The 9,333-nt window shown below is 37.6% G+C and overlaps 1 long non-coding RNA gene across 1 annotated transcript; it reads left to right on the top strand.

Annotated features, from left to right (window-relative positions):
- Positions 1-1,012: 1,012 nt before the first annotated feature.
- On the top strand, positions 1,013-1,752 carry LOC134222680 (uncharacterized). The gene is made up of 3 exons (XR_009982434.1): positions 1,013-1,301; positions 1,357-1,455; positions 1,561-1,752. It is a non-coding gene; the product is annotated as an uncharacterized LOC134222680 (long non-coding RNA).
- Positions 1,753-9,333: the final 7,581 nt, after the last annotated feature.

The following is a 9,333-nucleotide window of genomic DNA, read 5'->3' as shown; positions in this document are numbered from 1 at the left end:
GTAAACTATATTACATTGCTGAGAAGTCGGTATAATATATTACAAACATCAGTAAATTCTTCAAAATTAACCGATCTCTCGGTTCAAATTCATGATTACCGGGCAAACTCGGTAAAAAATATTACCGAGGCGGAAATCTCGATTTAAGTGTGTAGGTTTCGGCTGATGCGATTCGATCAATAAATCCAAAAATACACAATTCAGCTCCTAATAAATCAGCCGAAAACTATATAAAAGTTCATTTAATCATCATAGAATGTTCTGTGAAATTGTTCTGTAGCATACCAACTGCCGTTTTTGCAATTCTGAGGTCAATCGAGCAATCAGAACCAATTCCCAGATCGAATGAATGACGGAGGTGCATTTTCCTATACATTTTGGCTGAAATCCCCATACAAACTTCAAATCAAATGCGCCAGCTTATGCAACAAGCGATTGAGCTGAAATTTTCAGAGATTGATTTTCTCACCCAAAGACACAATTCTGGGGGGTGCCCCGTGGAATTCGACAACATTTTTTTCTCCCCATACTAATCTGGGCCAGTCTATTATCGAAGTACCCTTCCCGTCCCGAGCCCCAAGTCCCTGGCCTCCTACGCTGACGAGTATTGCCGAAATGGAGGCTCCGGTGACGAACGAAGAGTTACTCGCAGTAGCTAATTCCCTTGCGACCGCTGTTGGTAAAACTTGAAAGATGTTTGAATAAACGAGAGGTAGAGTCAATGTTGGTCAAACTGCTTGAGCGTGTGTACGTTCCATTGGGCTCTCGCCGATATTTCCCACGAAGACGAATGCACGATTCGTGGTTGAAAATAAGCTCATTTGATTTTGCTGTAATGGAACGCACACACGGTCAAGCAGTTTGACCAACATTGACTCCACCTCTCGTTTGTTCGAACATCCATCAAGTTTTACCAACAGCGGCACGAACAATCAATTCATTCGACCAACAATATCACACGAACGACCGAACCGCTAACTTGAGCACCAACCATCAAAAAATATATCACTGTTAAAACTGTAATGATTTATTAAATTTGATTCTACATATAGATTATATAAAAGAATCAAAACATAAATTCAATTTGTGGTATTGCTGCTCTTCATTGATACCGTACATATTGGTTATGTGTGATAGCACTTAGTCAAAATTAATTAATCTTCACACATAGAGCGAATACAAAGCTGGCAATTGAAGATCAAAGCTAAAAAAAAGGTGTCCAAGGCAATTTGTGAAAATTTTGCTACAGAAGTTAGATCACTTTGGATTATTTACAAGCAGTTTTATTATTCTTTGAAGGGGTAAGTTTTATTAAGCTGGTCTTAAAGTTGGTTCATAACTCAATGTTATTTATAGAAACGTTACAATATTGCGGCATTTCTTCCCCTTGCTCTTCCGGAGGCAGTGACAAAATTTTCCGACAGGGACAGGCAATATGGCGTGGCGTAATCCAACGTAAGTTTAGTTGCTGCTGCTTCAATTATATCTTATAAGACTTCTCAACTCAACAGAGACATATGACATAGAAGAAAAATTTGAAAATGTATTTTCCCAATGCAGATATTGGAACTTTCTCCCAATGCAAAGACGCGATTCCTGAAGCCTCCAGCAAATACCATTTGAAAAGTGTGGGTTCCATGAAGGTCTACATGGATTGGGAATGGCATCGGAGTTCCCTTGTTTCCAAACTCAACTCCAACTAAAGTATGTGCAGCACCACCGAAGGTTTCCAGTCCGGGAACAGTTGTTGGATCGGAGGAGCAGCAGTACTTGCAGTCCAAGACGTGGAGTCCACTGTCTTGGAAAACGACGAGGTGACAACAGAAGATCGATAGGAACATCCATCTGTACTCATCTCAATACAATCAAATTCAACTATACTATAGAAGATAATAATTTATAATATAAATGGGTTTTCTTATTTCTATACATATATTACTTTCGTATTTATAGATTACATTATTTGACAATACCCCATATCGAGATGATATATAGACCTAATGAAACTGATTTGACTTCACAAATGAAAAATATTGACTAAAAAATATAATCCATTTGTAATTTAAAATAGTTTATTTGTAGCCACATATAAATATAATGAAGACGGAAAAATAGGTAATCATATGTATCACACATACCCGTGATTTGTATGCACAAATTGCAAAAAAATATGTGTACGAAACATACAACCGATATGAGCAATTTCTTCAGTGTAGGGGTTTGTGCAATTACACTACAAATGCTCAAACATGTTCGGCGACTCAGCCTCCGACAACTCAAACAAAAATCAAACCGTTTTAATTTTTTCCAACCGAGCTGCCAACTGTCAAATGGTTGTTCGAACTAGAGATACTAGAATAAGAGATCGGCGAAGACGCCATCTTGTTTCCCATCGAACTGTCAGAAGCGGTTCCAATTCGACTTGTTTACTTTTTGCCTCCATAAGAAGCAAGCAAAAAGTTCAAGTGCTGCCAGCATTATTTTTGCGATTTCATGCATTTTCATACGTTGCCAATTTGACAGTTTTTCACTCCGCCGGTCTCTGGTTATAGGGTGGCTAGTTCGAACAACTTCACACACGTTCCAACAAAGCAGCTACCAAAGCGTTTTCATGAGGGTGGAGTCAATGTTCGTCGAACTGCTTGACTGGTGTGTACGTTGCATTAGACAGTTGAAGACATTCCACTTTCTTCTTATTGGCATCCCCACACTGGACAGAGCCGCCTCGCAGCTTAGTGTTCATTGAGCACTTCCACAGTTATTAACTGCGAGGTTACTTAGCCAGGCTATCATTTTTGCATTTGTATATCATGAGGCTAGCACGATGATATTTTTATGCCCAGGGAAGTCGAAACAATTTCCAATCCGAAAATTGCCTAGACCGGCACCGGGAATCGAACCCAGCCACCCTCAGCATGGTTTTGCTTTGTAGCCGAGCGTCTTGCCGCACGGCTAAGGAGGGCCCACTAAAATAACTTAAATATTTTTTCTCAAAATGATTCATATTTGTGAAATAAATTGAAATGTTGAAAATAAAAAAAAATGTCACATTCCCTATTTAATCACCTCAAAATTCACCTGATGATCAAATTTACCGTGTGAGTTTAATGGGGTTTCGGTCACCGTAAAACTTTATATTTCCTGGTTTATTGCTTTTTATCGGATTTTTATCACCGATAAAAATCGACAAGCCAGAAAATATTTACCGTGTAAGTATTTATTCACATTATGCATATTATGTAGATCGTCAAACGGTATGACACATTTGAAATTTATACCACTTGATACATATATTCTCGATAAAAGAAAAACTTGTATAATAAAAGTATCAACAGTTTGCCTGAATCTAGGCAAAATACTTTCTAACAGTTTTTCGACTGTCGACATACTCGGTCAGATCTGATGAACTTGAAGCTTTCTCGTAGTACAGATTTGTTTGGAATACTAGCGGATCATTTGGCACTAATTGCGTGATTTTGGTTTTGAAGGGCTGTGCGGCTGGGAAAAACTTCTAATTCTTCCATTTCAATTTGTCTTCAATTTGATCTTAGGAAAATTGAAAACAACTATTTTTGAGTTTCTCGTATTATATTTCACTAAAACATATGATTTTCTTCCTCAGTCGAAAGTAAAATTACAAATTAAAATAAAGTGTTGGAATTAGATGGAATAGTACTAACTCTTCTTATGGCGCGTGATTAAGCCATTTAGTAAAATTATACATACAACTAATTTTATTTGCTATTTCGGGACCGATTTGCGATATGGGCATAACTTATTTTGTAAACAAACATTGTTTTGTTTATTCCGTAGAATACAAGCCAAGTTGCTGAAATTCGCTTTCCAATGTTTGTTTACAAAATAAGTTACGCCTAAGTCGCAAATCAGTCCCGATTTATCTAATACATGCATTCATCTCTTAGACTAGGTGTTCCGTGTTTTCTTAACACTATCATCCTTATTTGCTATGTTACATTTTTAGTTATTATTAATACATTTCAATTGCCTCTGGCAGTTAGGATTTTTCCTCTGGTTGAATTAAACCATGTAGGAATTACAATGTTTTCAACTTGAACTAAACTTAACCTAATTTATACTAAGGGTACAAGGAGGTTTTGTCTAAAATTGGACATTATTTTTTTGGACATTTGTTGCATTTGTTAGAAATTCTATGAAGTTCTATACCATATGGCAACTTCAGAATTATGTTCAAAATTTTATTTTGAATCCTCTGAATTGTCTTCTTTTTGGTATTGCAGCAACTAGTCCATATTGGCACAGCATACAACATGGCTGGTCTAAAAATTTGTTTGCAAATCAAAAGTTTGTTCAAGACAAAGTTTTGATTTTCTGTCTATAAGCGGATATAGACACTTAATATATTTGTTACATTTGGCTTGAATGCCTTCAATGCGACTTTAAAAAGTTAATTTTTGATCAAGTGGAAGTCCTAAATATTTAGCTTCGCTAGACCAATTGATTGGCATGCCATTCATAGTTACAATATGTCTGACAGAAGATTTCAAATAAGAAGCTTTCGGCTTATGTGGGAAAAATAGAAGTTGAGTTTTGGAAGCATTCGGGGAAATTTTCCATTTTTGCAAGTAAGTGGAGAAAATATCCAAACTTTTTTTGCAATCTACTACAAATGACACGAAAGCTTCGCCCTTTGGCTGTGAGACCCATGTCATCTGCAAACAAAGATTTTTGACACCCTGGTGGTAAATCAGGTAAGTCAGAAGTAAAAATGTTATACAATATGGGCCTCAGTATGCTGCCTTGGGGAACACCAGCTCTTACAGGTGATCTATCAGATTTAGAATTCTGATAGTTAGCTTCAAAATTGGAACAACTTTGGCGTTTTTCCATTTATCTGGGAAGTTTAGTGATTAGTGAGACCTAGACTAGGGATCCTACATTCAGAGATATGCGAAAGCGGCCATTTTGAGCCAATCGAGCATTGAGAGCTGTCAGAATCTGAGCCAAATGAACATTGTTATTGTTGCGGATTGAAAGGTATTGCGATTGTAATGAAAAAGATTTTACGAAAAGTTTTGTCGAATAAACAATTTGTTTTACATTGGCAAGTTGAAGTAGTCTAGTTTATGCATTGTACTTTGTTAATTTGTATTGCACTTTTATTTTAGTGATAATGCACTGTTGGACGTTAGATAACGAAATCTGAAAATGCCATTATACGCAAAGTCATATTCGAGCTCCAACATTTTGTGCCACGGCAAGTTCTGGCAGCGTTTGTTTACGAAAGTAACAGCGTTGCTAAATCGTCTGGAAAAGTATTCGCACATCTCTTAATATAGGATCCCTAACCTAGACTAAAATTATGGGCACTCTCGAACTGCTGAGCAAGTTTTTGAGCCTTTTCGCCATTTGAAAATAAAATTTTATTTCTCTCTTTAAGCGCTGAAATTGGGTTTTGAGGTTTTTTTTTAAGAATTTTCGTTATTTTCCAAAAGAGTTTCGAACTGGGATTCAACTTCGAGACATTATTCTCAAAATTGGTATTTCTCAGAATAGCGAAACGTTTTTTAATTTCATTTTTCAAATCTCGCCAAACAACTTTCAATTCGGGTTCGCGATTTCTTTGGTATTGCCTCACATTTTTAAGACGGATCAGTAGCTGAAGATCGTCGTCAATAATAACGGAGTTGAATTTAATTTTACATTTAGGAATTGCAATGCCTCTGGCTTCGACAATTAAATTTGTCAATGATACGAGAGCATTATCAATATCACTTTTGGTATCGAGAGGAATATCAACATCAAAATTCCCATCGATATACGTTTTATATAAATCCCAATCAGCTCTATGATAATTAAAAGTAGAGCTGATTGGATTATAAATGGCTTCTTGTGAGATTTCAAAAATCACAGGAAGGTGATCAGAGTCAAAGTCAGCATGAGTTACCAATTGGCCACACAGCTGACTTGAATCCGTTAAAACCAAATCAATTGTCGAAGGATTTCGAGTGGATGAAAAACATGTTGGGCCATTGGGATATTGAATAGTATAATATCCCGCAGAACAATCTTCAAATAAAATTTTGCCGTTGGAATTGCTTTGAGCATTATTCCATGAACGGTGTTTGGCATTGAAGTCACCAATTAAGAAGAATTTAGATTTGTTGCGAGTCAGAATTTGAAGATTAGCTTTCAACAAATTCTTTTGCTGCCCATTGCATTGAAAAGGCAAGTAGGCTGCAATGAAGGAAAATTTTCCAAAATTTGTTTCAACAGAAACTCCCAAGGTTTCAAAAACTTTGGTTTCGAACGAAAAAAATAATTTATGTTTGATACGTCTATTAATGACAATGGCGACCCCACCACAGGCGCTGTCAAGACGATCATTTCTGTAGATAAAATAATTTGGATCTCTTTAATGGAGAGTCCTGGTTTTAAATAAGTTTCAGTTATAAAGGCAATATGCATATTATGAACTGTTAGGAAGTTGAATAATTCATCATCCTTACCCTTTAGAGAGCGGGCATTCCAATTTAGAACTTTCACACAATTATTTGGATCCATTAAAACGGAGTCCGATAACAATTTTTGTGTGTACTTTATACCAACCTGAACAGCTTCGGGTATGGTATTTGCTTTGAACATTGCATCAATCATGTGATGCAATTGTTCAGTTAAAAAATCAAAATCGGAAGCAGTCATGCTACCTGAATCGGCAATATGACCGTTATTTTCCGTTGAGACATGGGTATAAACCTCATTTTGAGAAGAAAAAATTGTCTACCAGCAGCGATGTTTGCTACCCGGTAAGGAGCGGCAAAATTTGTTCGTGAATTGTGGTGGGTATGAATTGCTCGACCGTTTTCGAAATTTGAGCGTTTGTAAAATTTCTACCCGTCGAATCTGGGATCCGATTGGAATTTCCCGTCATCAATTTTGCACGGGAATTCAAAACTTTTTTGCGTGAAGGGCATTCCCAGAAATTGGATTTATGATTTCCTCCACAGTTTGCATACTTAAATTTATTGGAATCTTCTCTCACAGGACATGCGTCCTTGGCGTGAGAGGTTCCACCACAAATCATGCATTTAGCATCCATGTGACAATGTTTGGTTCCATGACCCCACTTTTGGCACTGGGTGGGGGTTTGGAAATTTCCCCCAGGTCTGCGGAAATGTTCCCATGTAACACGGACATGGGACATAATACAGGCCTTTTCCAAACTTTTCATATTATTTAGTTCACTTTTGTTAAAATGAACTAAATAAAATTCTTGAGAAATTCCCTTTGGGAAGACCTTTCAAGGCGACTTTGAGCAATCGCTCAGTTTTGTCGTCGTATGTGAATAACTTATGGCGCTTCTCAGTTAAATACTGAAGAAGACGTTTGCAATCGTCAAAGGATCCCGGCAAAACGCGGCAGTCACCATTCCTAGCAATCTGAAATGAAACCTTGATCCCCTGAAGGTTACTCAAGATTTCATTCCGAATGCCAAAAAACTCGGCAACAGATACCACAATTGGCGGAACCCTTTGCTTTTTCGCATGAATCGAATCACCTGGGCTAGAGGTAGATTCGATTTCCTCAAATTCGTCATTAATCAAATCAAACTAATTGCTCAGTTCGATAGGAGAAGAAATAATGTCAACGTTAGATTTAGAAGGAATGTCTGAAGTCTCCAGCTTCCTTCTATTTTTTCCGCGCTTGGGCAGGACGGTCTTGAAACCTTGTTTCTTTGAAGGAAGTGGAGAATTCAGAGACTCTCCCTTCCCCTTTTTTTTATTAATGCTCATTGCTGAGCGTGGAGACGTGACCTTCTAAGAGTTTTTTTTTTCAGAACGGTGTCCCTGCAGGATTACCACCGCTTGTCGGAATTTTACTTCCGCAAACGGGTCCAACGTAAAACGAAGGCACGGTTCCTTGCAAAGATCGTAACGGGATCAGTGGGTACAAATAGCGCTGAGAAGCACTGTTGAAATTAAAATAGCTTCGGGTAGTATTAAAAACTTCCTTCCGCAAAGAGAGAAAAGAACCGCATAGTACGAAAGCACGATGCGGTCTGATGCATATTTCATTATTTTTTTTGTTTGACCATTCTGCTGGAAGGAGACTCTCATTTTCCCGTGGGTTTCGTGTAAGTGTCGCTGCTTACAGGTCCACCACCTCCATTTTGGCCCTTCATACAGCAATATGTTGAATGCAAAATTATATTGACATCTGACCTTACTGTTAAGTGGAACCATATGCAGAGCAAGACTCCAGCCAGGATGGTGGCTAACTACATACATACATACATACAGAAATTGAGATCTCGTAGGTTTTGTTCATGAACCTCTTAACCGCGAATACTTTTAAACGTCATTGTATTTGTCCTGTATGAATAAAAAACCCACCTAAAATGGGATTGATTTTTATGTGGCCCTGTGAGACCCATAGTGTAGTATACAAATCGACTCTGTTCGGTAAAATTATGTGATGTCTGATGTCTATGCTAAAAGTCTCACCTTAATTAATTTGCTCGTAACAGGGTGCATCAGACGAGGAATCTGGTTCCATTATTTAATATTTGAAATGTTCTGGTCAAAATGTTTTATATATAAAATGTAATTTGCGAAATATTCTTCTTATTATTATTATTATTATTGGGTTATTGGCATTACATCCCTCACATTGCCGCATCGCTGCTTAATACTTTAACGTCCAGGGAAGTCGAGACAATTTCCAAACCGAAAGTTGCCTAGACCAGCACCGGGAATCGAACTCAGCCACCCTCAGCATGGTCTTGCTTTATAGCCGCGTAATCTACAACCTAAAAATAATCCATAAAAAACTAAGCATTGACAGCTTATAATGAATTATAAAATTTTAATCAATCTTAGAACTATGCATTTACGACCAAAAAGTATCCAAGCTGTAACAAGTTTCGACTTACTGGTAAAGCGGTAAAAGGCATTTCATTCAAAAATGAATGCACTGCGGACGGATGATCATAACCATTCAATCAATTTGCAAACGTATTCTCGCTGTTCTACTTCATAAATCCGGGTGAAAGCGAGTCACAACGCAGACAAATTTTTGGAACCCAACCTCATCCAGACTGACCACATGTCCGCAAGCATCTCGCACGCGCTGAAACTAAAATGTGTTTGTTCGGGATAGCCTTGAAAAAGGACAGACGGTTGGCAAAGTACACAGTTCCCTAAAAAAATCAATGCAACCCAAACAAGCGAAACCCATTTTTAGCGTTTCGCGCAAGTAGTTTTCTTTCCGAAGAACTGTCTTTCTGGCATAACAAAGTTTACTCAATTATATTCCAACGGTTTGTTCTAATATTTACTGATCTATCGAAGCTCG

Source organism: Armigeres subalbatus, chromosome 3 (genome assembly GCF_024139115.2).
Source record: "Armigeres subalbatus isolate Guangzhou_Male chromosome 3, GZ_Asu_2, whole genome shotgun sequence".
Classification (NCBI taxonomy): domain Eukaryota; kingdom Metazoa; phylum Arthropoda; class Insecta; order Diptera; family Culicidae; genus Armigeres; species Armigeres subalbatus.
This window is presented reverse-complemented; position numbering and strand designations above follow the sequence as displayed.